The sequence below is a fragment of the Scyliorhinus torazame genome, chromosome 6 (assembly GCF_047496885.1).
Source record: "Scyliorhinus torazame isolate Kashiwa2021f chromosome 6, sScyTor2.1, whole genome shotgun sequence".
Classification (NCBI taxonomy): domain Eukaryota; kingdom Metazoa; phylum Chordata; class Chondrichthyes; order Carcharhiniformes; family Scyliorhinidae; genus Scyliorhinus; species Scyliorhinus torazame.
The window spans coordinates 241,210,924-241,237,383 of record NC_092712.1 but is presented as its reverse complement, the minus strand read 5'-3'; the positions used below and the strand labels follow the sequence as shown (position 1 = coordinate 241,237,383).

At 52.6% G+C, this 26,460-nt stretch overlaps 1 long non-coding RNA gene across 1 annotated transcript in view; it reads right to left on the bottom strand.

The window, feature by feature from the left end:
• LOC140425791 (uncharacterized) overlaps positions 1 to 26,460 on the bottom strand; it is a 314,189-nt gene that overhangs the window by 98,892 nt on the left and 188,837 nt on the right. The window lies entirely within an intron of this gene.

Genomic DNA, 26,460 nt, shown 5'->3' with positions numbered 1-26,460 from the left:
GCCCATACTACCTCAGAAGAAGAGTCCCCATCTAGCATTCCCTCCGCCACCGTAATACTGTTCTTGACTAGCAGCGCCACACCTCCCCCTCTTTTGCCTCCTTCTCTGAGCTTACTAAAACACCTAAACCCCGGAACCTGCAACAACCATTCCTGTCCCTGCTCTATCCATGTCTCCAAAATGGCCACAACATCGAAGTCCCAGGTACAAACTCATGCTGCCAGTTCCCCTACCTTATTAGCTATGAGGAGCGGGTGAATAACCTTGGTTTGTTCACACTGGAACGAAGGAGGTTGAGGGGCGACCTGATAGAGGTCTACAAAATTATGAGGGGCATAGACAGAGTGGATAGTCAGAGGCTTTTCCCCGGGGTAGAGGGGTCAATTACTAGGGGGCATAGGTTCAAGGTGAGTGGGGCAAGGTTTAGAGTAGATGTACGAGGCAAGTTTTTTACGCAGAGGGTAGTGGGTGCCTGGAACTCGCTACCGGAGGAGGTGGTGGAAGCAGGGACGATAGTGACATTTAAGGGGCATCTTGACAAATACATGAATAGGATGGGAATAGAGGGATACAGACCCAGGAAGTGTAGAAGATTGTAGGTTATTCGGGCAGCATCGTCGTGCCCTGCCGGGTTTGGAAGGCCGAAGGGCCTGTTCCTGTGCTATACATTTCTTTGTTCTTTGTTTGTTCTTTGAGAAGGGACGGTATGCTACCTTGGAGAAGGGACGGTTTGCTAGCTTGGAGAAGGGACGGTTCGCTAGCTTGGAGAAGGGACGGTTTGATAGCTTGGAAAAGGGACGGTTTGCTAGCTTGGAGAAGGGACGTTTGCTAGCTTTAAGAAGGGCCGGTTCGCTGGATTAGAGAAGGGAAGGTTTGCTAGCTTGGAGAAAGGACGGTTTGCTAGCTTGGAGAAGGGATGGTTACGTAGCTTGGCGAAGGGACGGTTTGCTAGCTTGGAGAAAGGACGGTTTGCTAGCTTGGAGAAGGGACGGTTCGCTAGCTAGGAGAAGGGACGGTTTGCTAGCTTGAAGAAGGGACGGTTTGCTAGCTTGGAGAAGGGATGTTTCGCTAGCTTGGAGAAGGGATGGTTCGCTGGTTTGGAGAAGGAACTGTTCGCTAGCTTAGAGAAGATACGGTTTGCTAGCTTGGAGAAACGACCGTTCGCTGATTTGGAGAAGGGGCGGTTTGCTAGCTTGGAGAAGGGACGGTTTGCTAGCTTGAAGAAGGGACCGTTCGCTGATTTGGAGAAGGAACGGTTTGGTAGTTTGGAGAACGGACGGTTTGCTAGCTTGGAGAAGGGACGGTTCGCTAGCTTGGAGAAGGGACGGTTCGCTAGCTTGTAGAAGGGATGGTTCGCTAGCTTGTAGAAGGAACGGTTCGCTAGCTTGGAGAAGGGACGGTTCGCTAGCTTGGAGAAGGGACGGTTCGCTAGCTTGAAGAAGGGACGGTTCGCTAGCTTGGAGAATGGACGGCTCGCTAGCTTGGAGAAGGGACGGTTTGCTAGCTTGGAGATGGGATGGTTCGCTAGCTTGGAGAAGGGACGGTTCGCTGGTTTGGAGAAGGGTTGGTTTGCTAGCTTGGAGAAGAATGGTTCGCTAGCTTGGAGAAGGGACGGTTTGCTAGCTGGAGAAGGGAAGGTTTGCTAGCTTGGAGAAGGGACGGTATGCTCGCTTGGAGAAGGAGCAGGGACGGTTTGCTAGCTTGGAGAAGGGATAGTTACGTAGCTTGGAGAAGGGACGGTTTGCTAGCTTGGAAAAGGGACGGTTTGCTGGCTTGGAGAGGGGATGGTTCGCTAGCTTGAAGAAGGGATGGTTCGCTAGCTTGGAGAAGGGATGGTTTGCGAGCTTGGAGAAGGGACGGTTTGATAGCTTGGAAAAGGGACGGTTTGCTAGCTTGGAGAAGGGACGTTTGCTAGCTTGGAGAAGGGACGATTCGCTAGCTAGGAGAAGGGACGGTTTGCGAGCTTGAAGAAGGGACGGTTTGCTAGCTTGGAGAAGGGACGTTTCGCTAGCTTGGAGAAGGGATGCTTCGCTGGTTTGGTAAAGGAACGGTTCGCTAGCTTAGAGAAGATACGGTTTGCTAGCTTGGAGAAGCGACCGTTCGCTGATTTGGAGAAGGGACGGTTTGCTAGCTTGGAGAAGGGACGGTTTGCTAGCTTGAAGAAGGGACAGTTTGCTAGCTTGGAGAAGGGATGGTTTGCTCGCTTGGAGAAGGAACGGTTTGCTATTTTGGAGAAGGGACGGTTTGCTAGCTTGGAGAAGGGACAGTTTGCTAGCTTGTAGAAGGGACGGTTTGCGAGCTTGGAGAAGGGATGGTTTGCTAGCTTGAAGAAGGGATGGTTTGCTAGTTTGGAGAAGGGACGTTTCGCTAGCTTGTAGAAGGGATGGTTCGCTGGATTGGAGAAGGAACGGTTTGCTAGCTTGGAGAAGCGACGGTTTGCTAGCTTGGAGATGGGATGGTTCGCTAGCTTGGAGAAGGGACGGTTCACTAGTTTGGAGAAGGGTTGGTTTGCTAGCTTGGAGGAGGGATGGTTCGCTAGCTTGAAGAAGGAACAGTTCACTGGTTTGGAGAGGGGACGGTTTGATAGCTTGGAGAAGGGATGGTTTGCTAGCTTGAAGATGGGACGGTTTGCTAGCTTTGGGAAGGGACGGTTTGCTAGCTTGGAGAAGGGACGGTTTGCTAGCTTTAGAAGGGACGGTTCGCTAGCTTGGAGAAGGAACGGTTCACTGGTTTGGAGAGGGGACGGTTTGATAGCTTGGAGAAGGGACGGTTTGCTAGCTTGAAGAAGGGACGGTTTGCTAGGTTGGAGAAGGGACGGTTCGCTAGCTTGGAGAAGGAACGGTTTGCTAGTTTGGAGAAGGGTCGGTTTGCTAGCTTGAGAAGGGACGGTTTGCTAGCTTGGAGAAGGGACGATTCGCTAGCTTGGAGAAGAGACGGTTTGCTAGCTTGGAGAAGGGACGGTTTGCTAGCTTGGCGAGGGGATCGTTCGCTAGCTTGGAGAAGGGACGGTTCGCTAGCTAGAAGAAGGGACGGTTTGCGAGCTTGGAGAAGGGATGGTTCGCTAGCTTGAAGAAGGGATGGTTTGCTAGTTTGGAGAAGGGACGTTTCGCTAGCTTGTAGAAGGGATGGTTCGCTGGATTGGAGAAGGAACGGTTTGCTAGCTTGGAGAAGCGACCGTTCGCTGATTATAGAAGGGACAATTTGCTAGCTTTGAGAAGGGACGGTTTGCTAGCTTTGAGAAGGGACGGTTTGCGAGCTTGGAGAAGGGACGGTTTGCTAGCTTGGAGAAGGGAAGGTTTGCTAGCTTGGAGAAGGGATGGTTCGCTAGCTTGGAGAAGGGATGGTTCGCTAGTTTGGAGAAGTAATGGTTCGCTGGTTTGGAGAAGGGACGGTTTGCTAGCTTGGAGAAGGGACGGTTTGCTAGCTTGGAGAAGGGACGGTTCGCTAGCTTGGAGAATGGACGGCTCGCTAGCTTGGAGAAGGGACGGTTCGCTGCTTTGGAGAAGGGTTGGTTTGCTAGCCTGGAGAAGGGACGGTTCGCTAGCTTGGAGAAGGGACGGCTCGGTAGTTTGGAGAAGTAATGGTTCGCTGGTTTGGAGAAGGGACGGTTTGCTAGCTTGGAGAAGGGACGGTTTGCTAGCTTGGAGAAGGGACGGTTCGCTAGCTTGGAGAATGGACGGCTCGCTAGCTTGGAGAAGGGACGGTTTGCTAGCTTGGAGATGGGATGGTTCGCTAGCTTGGAGAAGGGTCGGTTCGCTGCTTTGGAGAAGGGTTGGTTTGCTAGCTTGGAGAAGGGACGGTTTGCTAGCTTGGAGAAGGGACGGTTCGGTAGTTTGGAGAAGGGATGGTTCGCTGGTTTGGAGAAGGGACGGTTTGCTAGCTTGGAGAAGGGACGGTTTGCTAGCTTGGAGAAGGGACGTTTCGCTAGCTTGGATAAGGGATGGTTCGCTGGTTTGGAGAAGGGACGGTTCGCTCGCATAGAGAAGGGACGGTTTTATAGATTGGAGAAGGGATGGTTCGCTGGTTTGGAGAAGGGACGGTTTGCTAGCTTGAAGAAGGGACGGTTTGCTAGCTTGGAGAAGGGATGGTTCGCTAGCTTGGAGAAGGGATGGTTCGCTAGCTTGGAGAAGGAACGGTTTGCTAGCTTGGAGAAGGGACGGTTTGCTAGCTTGTAGAAGGGACGGTTCGCTGGCTTGTAGAAGGGACGGTTCTCTAGCTCGGAGAAGGGACGGTTCGCTAGCTTGGAGAAGGGACGGTTCGCTAGCTTGGAGAAGGGACAGTTCGCTAGCTTGAAGAAGGGACAGTTCGCTAGCTTGGAGAAGGGACGGTTCGCTAGCTTGGAGAATGGACGGCTCGCTAGCTTGGAGAAGGGACGGTTTGCTAGCTTGGAGATGGGATGGTTCGCTAGCTTGGAGAAGGGACGGTTCGCTGGTTTGGAGAAGGGTTGGTTTGCTAGCTTGGAGAAGGGACGGTTTGCTAGCTTGAAGAAGGGACGGTTCGGTAGTTTGGAGAAGGGATGGTTCGCTGGTTTGGAGAAGGGACGGTTTGCTAGCTTGGAGAAGGGACGGTTTGCTAGCTTGGAGAAGGGACGTTTCGCTAGCTTGGATAAGGGATGGTTCGCTGGTTTGGAGAAGGGACGGTTCGCTCGCATAGAGAAGGGACGGTTTTCTAGATTGGAGAAGGGATGGTTCGCTGGTTTGGAGACGGTTTGCTAGCTTGAAGAAGGGACGGTTTGCTAGCTTGGAGAAGGAACGGTTCGCTTGCTTAGTGAAGGGATGGTTTGCTAGCTTGGAGAAGGGACTGTTTTCTGACTTGGAGAAGGGACGGTTTGCTAGCTTTCAGAAGGGATGGTTTGCTAGCTTTGAGAAGGGACGGTTTGCTAGCTTGTAGAAGGGACGGTTCGCTAGCTTGTAGAAGGGACGGTTCGCTAGCTTGGAGAAGGAACGGTTCACTGGTTTGGAGAGGGGACGGTTTACTAGCTTGGAGAAGGGATGGTTCGCTAGCTTGGAGAAGGGACGGTTTGCTAGCTGGAGAAGGGAAGGTTTGCTCGCTTGGAGAAGGGACGGTATGCTCGCTTGGAGAAGGAGCAGGGACGGTTTGCTAGCTTGGAGAAGGGATAGTTACGTAGCTTGGAGAAGGGACGGATTGCTAGCTTGGAGAAGGGACGGGTCGCTAATTTGGAAAAGGGACGGTTTGCTAGCTTGGAGAGGGGATGGTTCGCTAGCTTGGAGAAAGGATGGTTCGCTCGCTTGGAAAAGGGACGGTTTGCTGGCTTGAAGAAGGGACGGTTTGCTAGCTTGGAGAAGGGATGGTTCGCTAGCTTGGAGAAGGGATGGTTCGCTCGCTTGGAAAAGGGACGGTTTGCTGGCTTGAAGAAGGGACGGTTTGCTAGCTTGGAGAAGAGATGGTTCGCTGGTTTGGAGAAGGAACGGTTCGCTTGCTTAGAGAAGGGACGGTTTGCTAGCTTGGAGAAGGGACTGTTTTCTGATTTGGAGGAGGGACGATTTGCTAGCTTTCAGAAGGGATGGTTACGTAGCTTGGAGAAGGGACGATTCGCTAGCTTGGAGAAGAGACGGTTTGCAAGCTTGTAGAAGGGACGGTTCGCTAGCTTGGAGAAGGGACGGTTTGATAGCTTGGAAAAGGGACGGTTCGCTAGCTTGGAGAAGGAACGGTTCGCTAGCTTGGAGAACGGACGGTTTGATAGCTTGGAAAAGGGACGGTTCGCTAGCTTGGAGAACGGACGGTTTGCTAGCTTGGAGAAGGGACGATTCGCTAGCTTGGAGAAGAGACGGTTTGCTAGCTTGGAGAAGGGACGGTTTGCTAGCTTGGCGAGGGGATCGTTCGCTAGCTTGGAGAAGGGACGGTTCGCTAGCTAGGAGAAGGGACGGTTTGCGAGCTTGGAGAAGGGATGGTTTGCTAGCTTGAAGAAGGGACGGTTTGCTAGTTTGGAGAAGGGACGTTTCGCTAGCTTGTAGAAGGGATGGTTCGCTGGATTGGAGAAGGAACGGTTTGCTAGCTTGGAGAAGCGACCGTTCGCTGATTTGGAGAAGGGACAATTTGCTAGCTTTGAGAAGGGATAGTTTGCTAGCTTTGAGAAGGGACGGTTTGCGAGCTTGGAGAAGGGACGGTTTGCTAGCTTGGAGAAGGGACGGTTTGCTAGCTTGGAGAAGGGATGGTTCGCTAGCTTGGAGAAGGGATGGTTCGCTAGCTTGGAGAAGGAACGGTTTGCTAGTTTGGAGAAGGGACGGTTCGCTAGCTTGGAGAAGGGACAGTTCACTAGCTTGAAGAAGGGACAGTTCGCTAGCTTGGAGAAGGGACGGTTCGCTAGCTTGGAGAATGGACGGTTTGCTAGCTTGTAGAAGGGACGGTTCGCTAGCTTGTAGAAGGGACGGTTCTCTAGCTCGGAGAACGGACGGTTCGCTAGCTTGGAGAAGGGAGGGTTCGCTAGCTTGAAGAAGGGACAGTTCGCTAGCTTGGAGAAGGGACGGTTCGCTAGCTTGGAGAATGGACTGCTCGCTAGCTTGGAGAAGGGACGGTTTGCTAGCTTGGAGATGGGATGGTTCGCTAGCTTGGAGAAGGGACGGTTCGCTGGTTTGGAGAAGGGTTGGTTTGCTAGCTTGGAGAAGGGACGGTTTGCTAGCTTGAAGAAGGGACGGTTTGCTAGCTTGGAGAAGGGACGGTTCGCTAGCTTGGAGAAGGGACGGTTCGGTAGTTTGGAGAAGGGATGGTTCGCTGGTTTGGAGAAGGGACGGTTTGCTAGCTTGGAGAAGGGACGGTTTGCTAGCTTGGAGAAGGGACGTTTCGCTAACTTGGATAAGGGATGGTTCGCTGGTTTGGAGAAGGGACGGTTCGCTCGCATAGAGATGGGACGGTTTTCTAGATTGGAGAAGGGATGGTTCGCTGGTTTGGAGAAGGGACGGTTTTACTAGCTTGGAGAAGGGAGGTTCGCTAGCTTGGAGAAGGGACGGTTTGCTAGCTTGGAAAAGGGATGGTTCGCTAGCTTGGAGAAGGGACAGTTTGCTAGCTTGTAGAAGGGACGGTTTGCTAGCTAGGAGAAGGGACGGCTCGCTAGCTTGGAGAAGGGACGGTTCGCTAGCTTGGAGAATGGACGGTTTGCTAGCTTGTAGAAGGGACGGTTCGCTAGCTCGTAGAAGGGACGGTTCTCTAGCTCGGAGAAGGGACGGTTCGCTAGCTTGGAGAAGGGACGGTTCGCTAGCTTGGAGAAGGGACAGTTCGCTAGCTTGAAGAAGGGACAGTTCGCTAGCTTGGAGAAGGGACGGTTCGCTAGCTTGGAGAATGGACTGCTCGCTAGCTTGGAGAAGGGACGGTTTGCTAGCTTGGAGATGGGATGGTTCGCTAGCTTGGAGAAGGGACGGTTCGCTGGTTTGGAGAAGGGTTGGTTTGCTAGCTTGGAGAAGGGACGGTTTGCTAGCTTGAAGAAGGGACGGTTTGCTAGCTTGGAGAAGGGACGGTTCGCTAGCTTGGAGAAGGGACGGTTCGGTAGTTTGGAGAAGGGATGGTTCGCTGGTTTGGAGAAGGGACGGTTCGCTCGCATAGAGAAGGGACGGTTTTCTAGATTGGAGAAGGGATGGTTCGCTGGTTTGGAGAAGGGACGGTTTTACTAGCTTGGAGAAGGGAGGTTCGCTAGCTTGGAGAAGGGACGGTTTGCTAGCTTGGAAAAGGGATGGTTCGCTAGCTTGGAGAAGGGACAGTTTGCTAGCTTGTAGAAGGGACGGTTTGCTAGCTAGGAGAAGGGACGGCTCGCTAGCTTGGAGAAGGGACGGTTTGCTAGCTTGAAGATGGGATGGTTCGCTAGCTTGGAGAAGGGACAGTTCGCTGGTTTGGAGAAGGGTTGGTTTGCTAGCTTGGAGAAGGGACGGTTTGCTAGCTTGAAGAAGGGACGGTTTGCTAGCTTGGAGAAGGAACGGTTCGCTTGCTTAGTGAAGGGACGGTTTGCTAGCTTGGAGAAGGGACTGTTTTCTGACTTGGAGGCGGGACGATTTGCTAGCTTGTAGAAGGGATGGTTCGCTAGCTTGGAGAAGGGACGGTTTGCTAGCTGGAGAAGGGAAGGTTTGCTCGCTTGGAGAAGGGACGGTATGCTCGCTTGGAGAAGGAGCAGGGACGGTTTGCTAGCTTGGAGAAGGGATAGTTACGTAGCTTGGAGAAGGGACGGTTCGTTAGCTTGGAGAAGGGACGGGTCGCTAATTTGGAAAAGGGATGGTTTGCTAGCTTGGAGAGGGGATGGTTCGCTAGCTTGGAGAAGGGATGGTTCGCTAGCTTGGAGAAGGGACGGTTTGCTAGCTTGGAGAAGGGACGTTTCGCTAGCTTGGAGAAGAGATGGTTCGCTGGTTTGGAGAAGAAACGGTTCGCTTGCTTAGAGAAGGGACGGTTTGCTAGCTTGGAGAAGGGACGGTTTGCTAGCTTGTAGAAGGGACGGTTCGCGAGCTTGGAGAAGGAACGGTTCACTGGTTTGGAGAGGGGATGGTTTGATAGCTTGGAGAAGGGACGGTTTGCTAGCTTGAAGAAGGGACGGTTTGCTAGCTTGGAGAAGGGATGGTTCGCTAGCTTGGAGAAGGAACGGTTTGCTAGTTTGGAGAAGGGACGGTTTGCTAGCTTGGGGAAGGGATGGTTACGTAGCTTGGAGAAGGGACGATTCGCTAGCTTGGAGAAGAGACGGTTTGCAAGCTTTTAGAAGGGACGGTTCGCCAGCTTGGAGAAGGGACGGTTTGATAGCTTGGAAAAGGGACGGTTCGCTAGCTTGGAGAAGGGACGGTTCAATAGCTTGGAAAAGGGACGGTTTGCTAGCTTGGAGAAGGGACGTTTGCTAGCTTGGAGAAGGGACATTTCGCTAGCTTGGAGAAGGGATGGTTCGCTTGTTTGGTAAAGGAACGGTTCGCTAGCTTAGAGAAGATACGGTTTGCTAACTTGGAGAAGCGACCGTTCGCTGATTTGGAGAAGGGACGGTTTGCTAGCTTGGAGAAGGGACGGTTTGCTAGCTTGAAGAAGGGACAGTTTGCTAACTTGGAAAAGGGATGGTTTGCGAGCTTGAAGAAGGGACGGTTTGCTAGCTTGGAGAAGGGACATTTCGCTAGCTTGGAGAAGGGATGGTTCGCTTGTTTGGTAAAGGAACGGTTCGCTAGCTTAGAGAAGATACGGTTTGCTAACTTGGAGAAGCGACCGTTCGCTGATTTGGAGAAGGGACGGTTTGCTAGCTTGGAGAAGGGACGGTTTGCTAGCTTGAAGAAGGGACAGTTTGCTAACTTGGAAAAGGGATGGTTCGCTAGCTTGGAGAAGGAACGGTTTGCTAGTTTGGAGAAGGGACGGTTTGCTAGTTTGGAGAAGGGACAGTTTGCTAGCTTGTAGAAGGGACGGTTCGCTGGCTTGTAGAAGGGACGGTTCGCTAGCTTGGAGAAGGGACGGTTCGCTAGATTGGAGAAGGGACGGTTTGCTAGCTTGGAGAAGGGACGGTTCGATAGCTTGGAGAAGGGACGGTTCGCTCGCTTGAAGAAGGGACAGTTCGCTAGCTTGGAGAAGGGACGGTTCGCTAGCTTGGAGAATGGACCGCTCGCTAGCTTGGAGAAGGGACGGTTTGCTAGCTTGGAGATGGGATGGTTCGCTAGCTTGGAGAAGGGACGGTTCGCTGGTTTGGAGAAGGGTTGGTTTGCTAGCTTGGAGAAGGGATGGTTCGCTAGCTTGGAGAAGGGACGGTTTGCTAGCTTGGAGATGGGATGGTTCGCTAGCTTGGAGAAGGGACGGTTCGCTGGTTTGGAGAAGGGTTGGTTTGCTAGCTTGGAGAAGGGATGGTTTGCTAGCTTGGAGAAGGGACGGTATGCTCGCTTGGAGAAGGAGCAGGGACGGTTTGCTAGCTTGGAGAAGAGATAGTTACGTAGCTTGGAAAAGGGACGGTTTGCTAGCTTGGAGAAGGGACGGGTCGCGAGGTTGGAAAAGGGATGGTTTGCTGGCTTGAAGAAGGGACGGTTTGCTAGCTTGTAGAAGGGACGGTTCGCTAGCTTGGAGAAGGAACGGTTCACTGGTTTGGAGAGGGGACGGTTTGATAGCTTGGAGAAGGGACGGTTTGCCAGCTTGAAGAAGGGACGGTTTGCTAGCTTGGAGAAGGGATGGTTCACTAGCTTGGAGAAGGAACGGTTTGCTAGTTTGTAGAAGGGACGGTTTGCTAGCTTGGAGAAAGGATGGTTACGTAGCTTGGAGAAGGGATGATTCGCTAGCTTGGAGAAGAGACGGTTTGCAAGCTTGTAGAAGGGACGGTTCGCTAGCTTGGAGAAGGGACGGTTAGATAGCTTGGAAAAGGGACGGTTCGCTAGCTTGGAGAAGGGACGGTTTGCTAGCTTGGAGAAGGGACGTTTGCTAGCTTGGAGAAGGGACGGTTCGCTGGATTAGAGAAGGGACGGTTTGCTAGCTTGGAGAGGGGATCGTTCTCTAGCTTGGAGAAGGGACGGTTCGCTCGCTAGGAGAAGGGATGGTTTGCGAGCTTGAAGAAGGGACGGTTTGCTAGCTTGGAGAAGGGACATTTCGCTAGCTTGGAGAAGGGATGGTTCGCTGGTTTGGTAAAGGAACGGTTCGCTAGCTTAGAGAAGATACGGTTTGCTAGCTTGGAGAAGCGACCGTTCGCTGATTTGGAGAAGGGACGGTTTGCTAGCTTGGAGAAGGGACGGTTTGCTAGCTTGAAGAAGGGACAGTTTGCTAACTTGGAGAAGGTATGGTTCGCTAGCTTGGAGAAGGAACGGTTTGCTAGTTTGGAGAAGTGACGGTTTGCTAGCTTGGAGAAGGGACAGTTTGCTAGCTTGTAGAAGGGACGGTTCGCTGGCTTGTAGAAGGGACGGTTCGCTAGCTTGGAGAAGGGACGGTTCGCTAGATTGGAGAAGGGACGGTTCGCTAGCTTGGAGATGGGATGGTTCGCTAGCTTGGAGAAGGGACAGTTCGCTGGTTTGGAGAAGGGTTGGTTTGCTAGCTTGGAGAAGGGACGGTTTGCTAGCTTGAAGAAGGGACGGTTTGCTAGCTTGGAGAAGGAACGGTTCGCTTGCTTAGTGAAGGGACGGTTTACTAGCTTGGAGAAGGGACGGTTTGCGAGCTTGTAGAAGGGTCGGTTCGCTAGCTTGGAGAAGGAACGGTTCACTGGTTTGGAGAGGGGACGGTTTTCTAGCTTGGAGAAGGGATGGTTCGCTAGCTTGGAGAAGGGACGGTTTGCTAGCTGGAGAAGGGAAGGTTTGCTCGCTTGGAGAAGGGACGGTATGCTCGCTTGTAGAAGGGACGGTTCGCTAGCTTGGAGAAGGAACGGTTCACTGGTTTGGAGAGGGGACGGTTTGATAGCTTGGAGAAGGGACGGTTTGCCAGCTTGAAGAAGGGACGGTTTGCTAGCTTGGAGAAGGGATGGTTCACTAGCTTGGAGAAGGAACGGTTTGCTAGTTTGTAGAAGGGACGGTTTGCTAGCTTGGAGAAAGGATGGTTACGTAGCTTGGAGAAGGGATGATTCGCTAGCTTGGAGAAGAGACGGTTTGCAAGCTTGTAGAAGGGACGGTTCGCTAGCTTGGAGAAGGGACGGTTTGATAGCTTGGAAAAGGGACGGTTCGCTAGCTTGGAGAAGGGACGGTTTGCTAGCTTGGAGAAGGGACGTTTGCTAGCTTGGAGAAGGGACGGTTCGCTGGATTAGAGAAGGGACGGTTTGCTAGCTTGCAGAGGGGATCGTTCGCTAGCTTGGAGAAGGGACGGTTCGCTAGCTAGGAGAAGGGATGGTTTGCGAGCTTGAAGAAGGGACGGTTTGCTAGCTTGGAGAAGGGACATTTCGCTAGCTTGGAGAAGGGATGGTTCGCTGGTTTGGTAAAGGAACGGTTCGCTAGCTTAGAGAAGATACGGTTTGCTAGCTTGGAGAAGCGACCGTTCGCTGATTTGGAGAAGGGACGGTTTGCTAGCTTGGAGAAGGGACGGTTTGCTAGCTTGAAGAAGGGACAGTTTGCTAACTTGGAGAAGGTATGGTTCGCTAGCTTGGAGAAGGAACGGTTTGCTAGTTTGGAGAAGTGACGGTTTGCTAGCTTGGAGAAGGGACAGTTTGCTAGCTTGTAGAAGGGACGGTTCGCTGGCTTGTAGAAGGGACGGTTCGCTAGCTTGGAGAAGGGACGGTTCGCTAGATTGGAGAAGGGACGGTTCGCTAGCTTGGAGATGGGATGGTTCGCTAGCTTGGAGAAGGGACAGTTCGCTGGTTTGGAGAAGGGTTGGTTTGCTAGCTTGGAGAAGGGACGGTTTGCTAGCTTGAAGAAGGGACGGTTTGCTAGCTTGGAGAAGGAACGGTTCGCTTGCTTAGTGAAGGGACGGTTTACTAGCTTGGAGAAGGGACGGTTTGCGAGCTTGTAGAAGGGACGGTTCGCTAGCTTGGAGAAGGAACGGTTCACTGGTTTGGAGAGGGGACGGTTTTCTAGCTTGGAGAAGGGATGGTTCGCTAGCTTGGAGAAGGGACGGTTTGCTAGCTGGAGAAGGGAAGGTTTGCTCGCTTGGAGAAGGGACGGTATGCTCGCTTGGAGAAGGAGCAGGGACGGTTTGCTAGCTTGGAGAAGGGATAGTTACGTAGCTTGGAGAAGGGACGGTTTGCTAGCTTGGAGAAGGGACGGGTCGCTAATTTGGAAAAGGGACGGTTTACTAGCTTGGAGAGGGGATGGTTCGCTAGCTTGGAGAAGGGATGGTTCGCTAGCTTGGAGAAGGGATGGTTTGCGAGCTTGGAAAAGGGACGGTTTGCTGGCTTGAAGAAGGGACGGTTTGCTAGCTTGGAGAAGGGACGTTTCGCTAGCTTGGAGAAGAGATGGTTCGCTGGTTTGGAGAAGGAACGGTTCGCTTGCTTAGATAAGGGGCGGTTTGCGAGCTTGGAGAAGGGACTGTTTTCTGATTTGGAGAAGGGACGGTTTGCTAGCTTGTAGAAGGGACGGTTCGCTAGCTTGGAGAAGGAACGGTTCACTGGTTTGGAGAGGGGACGGTTTGATAGCTTGGAGAAGGGACGGTTTGCTCGCTTGAAGAAGGGACGGTTTGCTAGCTTGGAGAAGGGATGGTTCGCTAGCTTGGAGAAGGAACGGTTTGCTAGTTTGGAGAAGGGACGGTTTGCAAGCTTGTAGAAGGGACGGTTCGCCAGCTTGGAGAAGGGACGGTTTGATAGCTTGGAAAAGGGACGGTTCGCTAGCTTGGAGAAGGGACGGTTCAATAGCTTGGAAAAGGGACGGTTTGCTAGCTTGGAGAAGGGACGTTTGCTAGCTTGGAGAAGGGACGGTTCGCTGGATTAGAGAAGGGACGGTTTGCTAGCTTGGAGAGGGGATCGTTCGCTAGCTTGGAGAAGGGACGGTTCGCTAGCTAGGAGAAGGGATGGTTTGCGAGCTTGAAGAAGGGACGGTTTGCTAGCTTGGAGAAGGGACATTTCGCTAGCTTGGAGAAGGGATGGTTCGCTTGTTTGGTAAAGGAACGGTTCGCTAGCTTAGAGAAGATACGGTTTGCAAGCTTGGAGAAGCGACCGTTCGCTGATTTGGAGAAGGGACGGTTTGCTAGCTTGGAGAAGGGACGGTTTGCTAGCTTGAAGAAGGGACAGTTTGCTAACTTGGAGAAGGGATGGTTCGCTAGCTTGGAGAAGGGACAGTTTGCTAGCTTGTAGAAGGGACGGTTCGCTGGCTTGTAGAAGGGACTGTTCGCTAGATTGGAGAAGGGACGGTTCGCTAGATTGGAGAAGGGACGGTTCGCTAGCTTGGAGAAGGGACGGTTCGCTAGCTTGGAGAAGGGACGGTTCGCTGGTTTGGAGATGGGTTGGTTTGCTAGCTTGGAGAAGGGATAGTTACGTAGCTTGGAAAAGGGACGGTTTGCTAGCTTGGAGAAGGGACGGGTCGCGAGGTTGGAAAAGGGACGGTTTGCTGGCTTGAAGAAGGGACGGTTTGCTAGCTTGGAGAAGGGACGTTTCGCTAGCTTGGAGAAGAGATGGTTCGCTAGCTTGGAGAAGGAACGGTTCGCTTGCTTAGAGAAGGGACGGTTTGCTAGCTTGGAGAAGGGACTGTTTTCTGATTTGGAGGCGGGACGATTTGCTAGCTTCAGAAGGGACGGTTTGCTAGCTTTGAGAAGGGACGGTTTGCTAGCTTGGAGAAGGGACGGTTTGCTAGCTTGTAGAAGGGACGGTTCGCTAGCTTGGAGAAGGAACGGTTCACTGGTTTGGAGAGGGGACGGTTTGATAGCTTGGAGAAGGGACGGTTTGCCAGCTTGAAGAAGGGACGGTTTGCTAGCTTGGAGAAGGGACGGTTCACTAGCTTGGAGAAGGAACGGTTTGCTCGTTTGTAGAAGGGACGGTTTGCTAGCTTGGAGAAGGGATGGTTACGTAGCTTGGAGAAGGGACGGTTTGCTAGCTTGGAGAAGGGACGTTTGCTAGCTTGGAGAAGGGACGGTTCGCTGGATTAGAGAAGGGACGGTTTGCTAGCTTGGAGAGGGGATCGTTCGCTAGCTTGGAGAAGGGACGGTTCGCTAGCTAGGAGAAGGGATGGTTTGCGAGCTTGAAGAAGGGACGGTTTGCTAGCTTGGAGAAGGGACATTTCACCAGCTTGGAGAAGGGATGGTTCGCTGGTTTGGTAAAGGAACAGTTCGCTAGCTTAGAGAAGATACGGTTTGCTAGCTTGGAGAAGCGACTGTTCGCTGATTTGGAGAAGGGACGGTTTGCTAGCTTGGAGAAGGGACGGTTTGCTAGCTTGAAGAAGGGACAGTTTGCTAACTTGGAGAAGGTATGGTTCGCTAGCTTGGAGAAGGAACGGTTTGCTAGTTTGGAGAAGGGACGGTTTGCTAGCTTGGAGAAGGGACAGTTTGCGAGCTTGTAGAAGGGACGGTTCGCTGGCTTGTAGAAGGGACGGTTCGATAGCTTGGAGAAGGGACGGTTCGCTAGATGGAGAAGGGACGGTTCGCTAGCTTGGAGAAGGGACGGTTCGCTAGCTTGGAGAAGGAACGGTTCGCTCGCTTGAAGAAGGGACAGTTCGCTAGCTTGGAGAAGGGACGGTTCGCTAGCTTGGAGAATGGACCGCTCGCTAGCTTGGAGAAGGGACGGTTTGCTAGCTTGGAGATGGGATGGTTCGCTAGCTTGGAGAAGGGACGGTTCTCTGGTTTGGAGAAGGGTTGGTTTGCTAGCTTGGAGAAGGGATGGTTCGCTAGCTTGGAGAAGGGAAGGTTTGCTAGCTGGAGAAGGGAAGGTTTGCTAGCTTGGAGAAGGGACGGGATGCTCGCTTGGAGAAGGAGCAGGGACAGTTTGCTAGCTTGGAGAAGGGATAGTTACGTAGCTTGGAAAAGGGACGGTTTGCTAGCTTGGAGAAGGGACGGGTCGCTAGGTTGGAAAAGGGACGGTTTGCTGGCTTGAAGAAGGGACGGTTTGCTAGCTTGGAGAAGGGACGTTTCGCTAGCTTGGAGAAGAGATGGTTCGCTGGTTTGGAGAAGGAACGGTTCGCTTGCTTAGAGAAGGGACGGTTTGCTAGCTTGGAGAAGGGACTGTTTTCTGATTTGGAGAAGGGACGGTTTGCTAGCTTTCAGAAGGGACGGTTTGCTAGCTTTGAGAAGGGACGGTTTGCTAGCTTGGAGAAGGGACGGTTTGCTAGCTTGTAGAAGGGACGGTTCGCTAGCTTGGATAAGGAACGGTTCACTGGTTTGGAGAGGGGGCGGTTTGATAGCTTGGAGAAGGGACGGTTTGCCAGCTTGAAGAAGGGACGGTTTGCTAGCTTGGAGAAGGGACGGTTCACTAGCTTGGAGAAGGAACGGTTTGCTAGTTTGTAGAAGGGACGGTTTGCTAGCTTGGAGAAGGGATGGTTACGTAGCTTGGAGAAGGGATGATTCGCTAGCTTGCAGAAGAGACGGTTTGCAAGCTTGTAGAAGGGACGGTTCGCTAGCTTGGAGAAGGGACGGTTTGATAGCTTGGAAAAGGGACGGTTGGCTAGCTTGGTGAAGGGACGGTTTAATAGCTTGGAAAAGGGACGGTTTGCTAGCTTGGACAAGGGACGTTTGCTAGCTTGGAGAAGGGACGGTTCGCTGGATTAATGAAGGGACGGTTTGCTAGCTTGGAGAGGGGATCGTTCGCTAGCTTGGAGAAGGGACGGTTCGCTAGCTAGGAGAAGGGACGGTTTGCGAGCTTGAAGAAGGGACGATTTGCTAGCTTGTAGAAGGGACGTTTCGCTAGTTTGGAGAATGGATGGTTAGCTGGTTTGGTAAAGGAACGGTTCGCTAGCTTAGAGAAGATACGGTTTGCTAGCTTGGAGAAGCGACCGTTCGCTGATTTGGAGAAGGGACGGTTTGCTAGCTTGGAGAAGGGACGGTTTGCTAGCTTGAAGAAGGGACAGTTTGCTAGCTTGGAGAAGGGACGGTTCGCTGGCTTGTAGAAGGGACGGTTTGCTAGCTTGGAGAAGGGACGGTTCGCTAGATTGGAGATGGGACGGTTCGCTAGCTTGGAGAAGGGACGGTTCGCTAGCTTGAAGAAGGGACAGTTCGCTAGTTTGGAGAAGGGACGGTTCACTAGCTTGGAGAATGGACCGCTCGCTAGCTTGGAGAAGGGACGGTTTGCTAGATTGGAGATGGGATGGTTCGCTAGCTTGGAGAAGGAACGGTTCGCTAGCTTAGAGAAGATACGGTTTGCTAGCTTGGAGAAGGGATGGTTCGCTGATTTGGAGAAGGGACGGTTTGCTAGCTTGGAGAAGGGATGGTTTGCTAGCTTGAAGAAGGGACAGTTTGCTAACTTGGAGAAGGTATGGTTCGCTAGCTTGGAGAAGGAACGGTTTGCTAGTTTGGAGAAGGGACGGTTTGCTAGCTTGGAGAAGGGACAGTTTGCTAGCTTGTAGAAGGGACGGTTCGCTGGCTTGTAGAAGGGACGGTTCGCTAGCTTGGAGAAGGGACGGTTCGCTAGATTGGAGAAGGGACGGTTCGCTAGCTTGGAGATGGGATGGTTCGCTAGCTGGGAGAAGGGACAGTTCGCTAGCTTGGAGAATGGACCGCTCGCTAGCTTGGAGAAGGGACGGTTTGCTAGCTTGGAGATGGGATGGTTCGCTAGCTTGGAGAAGGGACGGTTCTCTGGTTTGGAGAAGGGTTGGTTTGCTAGCTTGGAGAAGGGATGGTTCGCTAGCTTGGAGAAGGGAAGGTTTGCTAGCTGGAGAAGGGAAGGTTTGCTAGCTTGGAGAAGGGACGGTATGCTCGCTTGGAGAAGGAGCAGGGACAGTTTGCTAGCTTGGAGAAGGGATAGTTACGTAGCTTGGAAAAGGGACGGTTTGCTAGCTTGGAGAAGGGACGGGTCGCTAGGTTGGAAAAGGGACGGTTTGCTGGCTTGAAGAAGGGACGGTTTGCTAGCTTGGAGAAGGGACGTTTCGCTAGCTTGGAGAAGAGATGGTTCGCTGGTTTGGAGAAGGAACGGTTCGCTTGCTTAGAGAAGGGACGGTTTGCTAGCTTGGAGAAGGGACTGTTTTCTGATTTGGAGAAGGGACGATTTGCTAGCTTGGAAAAGGGACGGTTTGCTAGCTTGGACAAGGGACGTTTGCTAGCTTGGAGAAGGGACGGTTTGCTAGCGAGGAGAAGGGACGGTTCGCTAGCTTGGATAAGGAACGGTTCACTGGTTTGGAGAGGGGGCGGTTTGATAGCTTGGAGAAGGGACGGTTTGCCAGCTTGAAGAAGGGACGGTTTGCTAGCTTGGAGAAGGGACGGTTCACTAGCTTGGAGAAGGAACGGTTTGCTAGTTTGTAGAAGGGACGGTTTGCTAGCTTGGAGAAGGGATGGTTACGTAGCTTGGAGAAGGGATGATTCGCTAGCTTGGAGAAGAGACGGTTTGCAAGCTTGTAGAAGGGACGGTTCGCTAGCTTGGAGAAGGGACGGTTTGATAGCTTGGAAAAGGGACGGTTGGCTAGCTTGGTGAAGGGACGGTTTAATAGCTTGGAAAAGGGACGGTTTGCTAGCTTGGAGAAGGAACGGTTTGCTAGTTTGTAGAAGGGACGGTTTGCTAGCTTGGAGAAGGGATGGTTACGTAGCTTGGAGAAGGGATGATTCGCTAGCTTGGAGAAGAGACGGTTTGCAAGCTTGTAGAAGGGACGGTTCGCTGGATTAGAGAAGGGACGGTTTGCTAGCTTGGAGAGGTGATCGTTCGCTAGCTTGGAGAAGGGACGGTTCGCTAGCTAGGAGAAGGGACGGTTTGCGAGCTTGAAGAAGGGACGGTTTGCTAGCTTGTAGAAGGGACGTTTCGCTAGTTTGGAGAATGGATGGTTAGCTGGTTTGGTAAAGGAACGGTTCGCTAGCTTAGAGAAGATACGGTTTGCTAGCTTGGAGAAGCGACCGTTCGCTGATTTGGAGAAAGGACGGTTTGCTAGCTTGGAGAAGGGACGGTTTGCTAGCTTGAAGAAGGGACAGTTTGCTAGCTTGGAGAAGGGACGGTTCGCTGGCTTGTAGAAGGGACGGTTTGCTAGCTTGGAGAAGGGACGGTTCGCTAGATTGGAGATGGGACGGTTCGCTAGCTTGGAGAAGGGACGGTTCGCTAGCTTTAAGAAGGGACAGTTCGCTAGTTTGGAGAAGGGACGGTTCACTAGCTTGGAGAATGGACCGCTCGCTAGCTTGGAGAAGGGACGGTTTGCTAGCTTGGAGATGGGATGGTTCGCTAGCTTGGAGAAGGGACGGTTCGCTGGTTTGGAGAAGGGTTGGTTTGCTAGCTTGGAGAAGGGATGGTTCGCTAGCTTGGAGAAGGGACGGTTTGCTAGCTTGGAGAAGGGACGGTATGCTCGCTTGGAGAAGGAGCAGGGACGGTTTGCTAGCTTGGAGAAGGGATAGTTACGTAGCTTGGAGAAGGGATGATTCGCTAGCTTGGAGAAGAGACGGTTTGCAAGCTTGTAGAAGGGACGGTTCGCTAGCTTGGAGAAGGGACGGTTTGATAGCTTGGAAAAGGGACGGTTCGCTAGCTTGGAGAAGGGACGGTTTGCTAGCTTGGAGAAGGGACGTTTGCTAGCTTGGAGAAGGGACGGTTCGCTGGATTAGAGAAGGGACGGTTTGCTAGCTTGGAGAGGGGATCGTTCGCTAGCTTGGAGAAGGGACGGTTCGCTAGCTAGGAGAAGGGATGGTTTGCGAGCTTGAAGAATGGACGGTTTGCTAGCTTGGAGAAGGGACATTTCGCTAGCTTGGAGAAGGGATGGTTCGCTGGTTTGGTAAAGGAACGGTTCGCTAGCTTAGAGAAGATACGGTTTGCTAGCTTGGAGAAGCGACCGTTCGCTGATTTGGAGAAGGGACGGTTTGCTAGCTTGGAGAAGGGACGGTTTGCTAGCTTGAAGAAGGGACAGTTTGCTAACTTGGAGAAGGTATGGTTCGCTAGCTTGGAGAAGGAACGGTTTGCTGGTTTGGAGAAGGGACGGTTTGCTAGCTTGGAGAAGGGACAGTTTGCTAGCTTGTAGAAGGGACGGTTCGCTGGCTTGTAGAAGGGACGGTTCGCTAGCTTGGAGAAGGGACGGTTCGCTAGATTGGAGAAGGGACGGTTCGCTAGCTTGGAGATGGGATGGTTCGCTAGCTTGGAGAAGGGACAGTTCGCTGGTTTGGAGAAGGGATGGTTTGCTAGCTTGAAGAAGGGACGGTTTGCTAGCTTGGAGAAGGAACGGTTCGCTTGCTTAGTGAAGGGACGGTTTGCTAGCTTGGAGAAGGGACGGTTTGCTAGCTTGGAGAAGGGACGGTTTGCAAGCTTGGAGAAGGGACGGTTTGCGAGCTTGGAGAAGGGACGGTTTGCGAGCTTGGAGAAGGGACGGTTCGCTAGCTTGGAGAAGGAACGGTTCACTGGTTTGGAGAGGGGACGGTTTTCTAGCTTGGAGAAGGGAAGGTTCGCTAGCTTGGAGAAGGGACGGTTTGCTAGCTGGAGAAGGGAAGGTTTGCTCGCTTGGAGAAGGGACGTTTGCTAGCTTGGAGAAGGGACGGTTCGCTGGATTAGAGAAGGGACGGTTTGCTAGCTTGGAGAGGGGATCGTTCGCTAGCTTGGAGAAGGGACGGTTCGCTAGCTAGGAGAAGGGATGGTTTGCGAGCTTGAAGAATGGACGGTTTGCTAGCTTGGAGAAGGGACATTTCGCTAGCTTGGAGAAGGGATGGTTCGCTGGTTTGGTAAAGGAACGGTTCGCTAGCTTAGAGAAGATACGGTTTGCTAGCTTGGAGAAGCGACCGTTCGCTGATTTGGAGAAGGGACGGTTTGCTAGCTTGGAGAAGGGACGGTTTGCTAGCTTGAAGAAGGGACAGTTTGCTAACTTGGAGAAGGTATGGTTCGCTAGCTTGGAGAAGGAACGGTTTGCTAGTTTGGAGAAGGGACGGTTTGCTAGCTTGGAGAAGTGACAGTTTGCTAGCTTGTAGAAGGGACGGTTCGCTGGCTTGTAGAAGGGACGGTTCGCTAGCTTGGAGAAGGGACGGTTCGCTAGATTGGAGAAGGGACGGTTCGCTAGCTTGGAGATGGGATGGTTCGCTAGCTTGGAGAAGGGACAGTTCGCTGGTTTGGAGAAGGGATGGTTTGCTAGCTTGAAGAAGGGACGGTTTGCTAGCTTGGAGAAGGAACGGTTCGCTTGCTTAGTGAAGGGACGGTTTGCTAGCTTGGAGAAGGGACGGTTTGCTAGCTTGGAGAAGGGACGGTTTGCAAGCTTGGAGAAGGGACGGTTTGCGAGCTTGGAGAAGGGACGGTTTGCGAGCTTGGAGAAGGGACGGTTCGCTAGCTTGGAGAAGGAACGGTTCACTGGTTTGGAGAGGGGACGGTTTTCTAGCTTGGAGAAGGGAAGGTTCGCTAGCTTGGAGAAGGGACGGTTTGCTAGCTGGAGAAGGGAAGGTTTGCTCGCTTGGAGAAGGGACGGTATGCTCGCTTGGAGAAGGAGCAGGGACGGTTTGCTAGCTTGGAGAAGGGATAGTTACGTAGCTTGGAGAAGGGACGGTTTGCTAGCTTGGAGAAGGGACGGGTCGCTAATTTGGAAAAGGGACGGTTTACTAGCTTGGAGAGGGGATGGTTCGCTAGCTTGGAGAAGGGATGGTTCGCTAGCTTGGAGAAGAGATGGTTCGCTGGTTTGGAGAAGGAACGGTTCGCTTGCTTAGATAAGGGACGGTTTGCTAGCTTGGAGAAGGGACTGTTTTCTGATTTGGAGGAGGGACGATTTGCTAGCTTTGAGAAGGGAAGGTTTGCTAGTTTGGAGAAGGGACGGTTTGCTAGCTTTCAGAAGGGACGCTTTGCTAGCTTTGAGAAGGGACAGTTTGCTAGTTTGGAGAAGGGATGGTTTGCTAGCTTGGAGAAGGGACGGTTCGCTAGCTTGGAGAAGGAACGGTTCACTGGTTTGGAGAGGGGACGGTTTGATAGCTTGGAGAAGGGACGGTTTGCTAGCTTGAAGAAGGGACGATTTGCTAGCTTGGAGAAGGGATGGTTCGCTAGCTTGGAGAAGGAACGGTTTGCTAGTTTGGAGAAGGGACGGTTTGCTAGCTTGGAGAAGGGATGGTTACGTAGCTTGGAGAATGGACGATTCGCTAGCTTGGAGAAGAGACGGTTTGCAAGCTTGTAGAAGGGACGGTTTGCCAGCTTGGAGAAGGGACGGTTTGACAGCTTGGAAAAGGGACGGTTCGCTAGCTTGGAGAAGGGACGGTTCAATAGCTTGGAAAAGGGACGGTTTGCTAGCTTGGAGAAGGGACGTTTGCTAGCTTGGAGAAGGGACGGTTCGCTGGATTAGAGAAGGGACGGTTTGCTAGCTTGGAGAGGGGATCGTTCGCTAGCTTGGAGAAGGGACGGTTCGCTAGCTAGGAGAAGGGATGGTTTGCGAGCTTGAAGAAGGGACGGTTTGCTAGCTTGGAGAAGGGACGGTTTGCTAGCTTGAAGAAGGGACAGTTTGCTAACTTGGAGAAGGGATGGTTCGCTAGCTTGGAGAAGGAACGGTTTGCTGGTTTGTAGAAAGGACGGTTTGCTAGCTTGGAGAAGGGACAGTTTGCTAGCTTGTAGAAGGGACGGTTCGCTGGCTTGTAGAAGGGACGGTTCGCTAGCTTGGAGAAGGGACGGTTCGCTAGATTGGAGAAGGGACGGTTCGCTAGCTTGGAGAAGGGACGGTTCGCTAGCTTGGAGAAGGGACGGTTCGCTCGCTTGAAGAAGGGACAGTTCGCTAGCTTGGAGAAGGGACGGTTCGCTAGCTTGGAGAAGGGACGGGTCGCGAGGTTGGAAAAGGGACGGTTTGCTGGCTTGAAGAAGGGACGGTTTGCTAGCTTGGAGAAGGGACGTTTCGCTAGCTTGGAGAAGAGATGGTCCGCTAGCTTGGAGAAGGAACGGTTCGCTAGCTTGGAGAAGGGACGGTTCGCTCGCTTGAAGAAGGGACGGTTCGCTAGCTTGGAGAATGGACCGCTCGCTAGCTTGGAGAAGGGACAGTTCGCTAGCTTGGAGAAGGGACGGTTCGCTAGCTTGGAGAATGGACCGCTCGCTAGCTTGGAGAAGGGACGGTTTGCTAGCTTGGAGATGGGTTGGTTTGCTAGCTTGGAGAAGGGATGGTTCGCTAGCTTGGAGAAGGGAAGGTTTGCTAGCTGGAGAAGGGAAGGTTTGCTAGCTTGGAGAATGGACGGTATGCTCGCTTGGAGAAGGAGCAGGGACATTTTGCTAGCTTGGAGAAGGGATAGTTACGTAGCTTGGAAAAGGGACGGTTTGCTAGCTTGGAGCAGGGACGGGTCGCTAGGTTGGAAAAGGGACGGTTTGCTGGCTTGAAGAAGGGACGGTTTGCTAGCTTGGAGAAGGGACATTTCGCTAGCTTGGAGAAGAGATGGTTCGCTAGCTTGAAGAAGGGACGGTTCGCTAGCTTGAAGAAGGGACGGTTTGCTAGCTTGAAGAAGGGACGGTTTGCTAGCTTGGAGAAGGGACGGTTTGCTAGCTTGGAGAAGGGACGGTTCCCTAGCTTGTAGAAGGAACGGTTTGCTAGTTTGGAGAAGGGACGGTTTGCTAGCTTGGAGAAGGGATGGTTACATAACTTGGCGAAGGGACGGTTTGCTAACTTGGAGAAGGGATACTTCGCTAGCTTGGAGAAGGAACGGTTTGCTAGCTTGGAGAAGGGACGATTCGCTAGCTTGGAGAAGAGACGGTTTGCTAGCTTGGAGAAGGGACGGTTTGCTAGCTTGAAGAAGGGACGGTTTGCTGGCTTGTAGAAGGGACGGTTCGCTAGCTTGGAGAAGGAATGGTTCACTGGTTTGGAGAGGGGACGGTTTGCTAGCTTGGAGAAGGGATGGTTCGCTAGCTTGGAGAAGGGATGGTTCGCTAGATTGGAGAAGGAACGGTTTGCTAGTTTGGAGAAGGGACGGTTTGCTAGCTTGGAGAGGGGATCGTTCGCTAGCTTGGAGAAGGGACGGTTCGCTAGCTAGGAGAAGGGACGGTTCACTGGTTTGGAGAGGGGACGGTTTGATAGCTTGGAGAAGGGACGGTTTGCTAGCTTGAAGAAGGGACAGTTCGCTAGCTTGGAGAAGAGACGGTTCGCTAGCTTGCAGAATGGACGGCTCGCTAGCTTGGAGAAGGGACGGTTTGATAGCTTGGCGATGGGATGGTTCGCTAGCTTGGAGAAGGGACGGTTCGCTGCTTTGGAGAAGGGTTGGTTTGCTAGCTTGGAGAAGGGATGGTTTGCTCGCTTGAAGAAGGGACGGTTTGCTAGCTTGGAGAAGGGACGGTTCGCGAGCTTGGAGAAGGGACGGTTCGCTGGATTGGAGAAGGAACGGTTCGCTAGCTTAGAGAAGGGACGGTTTGCTAGCTTGGAGAAGCGACCGTTCGCTGATTTGGAGAAGGGACAATTTGCTAGCTTTGAGAAGGGACGGTTTGCTAGCTTTGAGAAGGGACGGTTTGCTAGCTAGGAGAAGGGACGGTTTGCGAGCTTGGAGAAGGGATGGTTTGCTAGCTTGAAGAAGGGACGGTTTGCTAGTTTGGAGAAGGGACGTTTCGCTAGCTTGGTGAAGGGATGGTTCGCTGGATTAGAGAAGGAACGGTGCGCTAGCTTAGAGAAGGGACGGTTTGCTAGCTTGGAGAAGTGACCGTTCGCTGATTTGGAGAAGGGACAATTTGCTAGCTTTGAGAAGGGACGGTTTGCTAGCTTGGAGAAGGGACGGTTTGCTAGCTTGGAGAAGGGACGGTTTGCTAGCTTGTAGAAGGGACGGTTCGCTAGCTTGTAGAAGGGACGGTTCGCTAGCTTGGAGAAGGAATGGTTCACTGGTTTGGAGAGGGGACGGTTTGCTAGCTTGGAGAAGGGATGGTTCGCTAGCTTGGAGAAGGGATGGTTCGCTAGATTGGAGAAGGAACGGTTTGCTAGTTTGGAGAAGGGACGGTTTGCTAGCTTGGAGAGGGGATCGTTCACTAGCTTGGAGAAGGGACGGTTCGCTAGCTAGGAGAAGGGACGGTTCACTGGTTTGGAGAGGGGACGGTTTGATAGCTTGGAGAAGGGACGGTTTGCTAGCTTGTAGAAGGGACGGTTCGCTAGCTTGAAGAAGGGATGGTTTGCCAGCTTGAAGAAGGGACGGTTTGCTAGCTTGAAGAAGGGACGGTTTGCTAGCTTGGAGAAGGGACGGTTCCCTAGCTTGTAGAAGGAACGGTTTGCTAGTTTGGAGAAGGGACGGTTTGCTAGCTTGGAGAAGGGATGGTTACATAACTTGGCGAAGGGACGGTTTGCTAACTTGGAGAAGGGATACTTCGCTAGCTTGGAGAAGGAACGGTTTGCTAGCTTGGAGAAGGGACGATTCGCTAGCTTGGAGAAGAGACGGTTTGCTAGCTTGGAGAAGGGACGGTTCGCTAGCTTGGAGAGGGGATCGTTCGCTAGCTTGGAGAAGGGACGGTTCGCTAGCGAGGAGAAGGGACGGTTTGCTAGCTTGAAGAAGGGACGGTTTGCTAGCTTGGTGAAGGGATGGTTCGCTGGATTAGAGAAGGAACGGTTCGCTAGCTTAGAGAAGGGACGGTTCGCTAGCTTGGAGAATGGACGGCTCGCTAGCTTGGAGAAGGGACGGTTTGCTAGCTTGGAGATGGGATGGTTCGCTAGCTTGGAGAAGGGACGGTTCGCTGCTTTGGAGAAGGGTTGGTTTGCTAGCTTGGAGAAGGGACGGTTTGCTAGCTTGAAGAAGGGACGGTTTGCTAGCTTGGAGAAGGGACGCTTCGCTGGATTGGAGAAGGAACGGTTCGCTAGCTTAGAGAAGGGACGGTTTGCTAGCTTGGAGAAGCGACCGTTCGCTGATTTGGAGAAGGGACAATTTGCTAGCTTGGAGAAGGGATGGTTTGCTAGCTTGTAGAAGGGACGGTTCGCTAGCTTGTAGAAGGGACGGTTCGCTAGCTAGGAGAAGGAATGGTTCACTGGTTTGGAGAGGGGACGGTTTGCTAGCTTGGAGAAGAGATGGTTCGCTAGCTTGGAGAAGGGACGGTTCGCTAGATTGGAGAAGGAACGGTTTGCTAGTTTGGAGAAGGGACGGTTTGCTAGCTTGGAGAGGGGATCGTTCGCTAGCTTGGAGAAGGGACGGTTCGCTAGCTAGGAGAAGGGACGGTTCACTGGTTTGGAGAGGGGACGGTTTGATAGCTTGGAGAAGGGACGGTTCGCTAGCTTGAAGAAGGGACAGTTCGCTAGCTTGGAGAAGGGACGGTTCGCTAGCTTGGAGAAGGGACGGCTCGCTAGCTTGGAGAAGGGACGGTTTGCTAGCTTGGAGATGGGATGGTTCGCTAGCTTGGAGAAGGGACGGTTCGCTAGCTTGGAGAAGGGACGGTTCGCTGGATTGGAGAAGGAACGGTTCGCTAGCTTAGAGAAGGGACGTTTGCTAGCTTGGAGAAGCGACCGTTCGCTGATTTGGAGAAGGGACAATTTGCTAGCTTTGAGAAGGAACGGTTTGCTAGCTTTGAGAAGGGACGGTTTGCTAGCTTGGAGAAGGGACGGTTTGCTAGCTTGGAGAAGGGACGGTTCGCTAGCTTGTAGAAGGGACGGTTCGCTAGCTTGTAGAAGGGACGGTTCTCTAGCTCGGAGAAGGGACGGTTCGCTAGCTTGGAGAAGGGATGGTTCGCTAGCTTGGAGAAGGGATCGTTCGCTAGCTTGGAGAAGGGACGGTTTGCTAGTTTGCAGAAGGGACGGTTTGCTAGCTTGGAGAAGGGACGATTCGCTAGCTTGGAGAAGGGACGGTTTGCTAGCTTGGAGAAGGGACGATTTGCTAGCTTGGAGAGGGGATCGTTCGCTAGCTTGGAGAAGGGACGGTTCGCTAGCTTGGAGAAGGGAAAGTTTGCGAGCTTGGAGAAGGGATGGTTTGCTAGCTTGAAGAAGGGACGGTTTGCTAGTTTGGGGAAGGGACGTTTCGCTAGCTTGGTGAAGGGATGGTTCGCTGGATTGGAGAAGGAACGGTTCGCTAGCTTAGAGAAGGGACGGTTTGCTAGCTTGGAGAAGCGACCGTTCGCTGATTTGGAGAAGGGACAATTTGCTAGCTTTGAGAAGGGACGGTTTGCTAGCTTTGAGAAGGGACGGT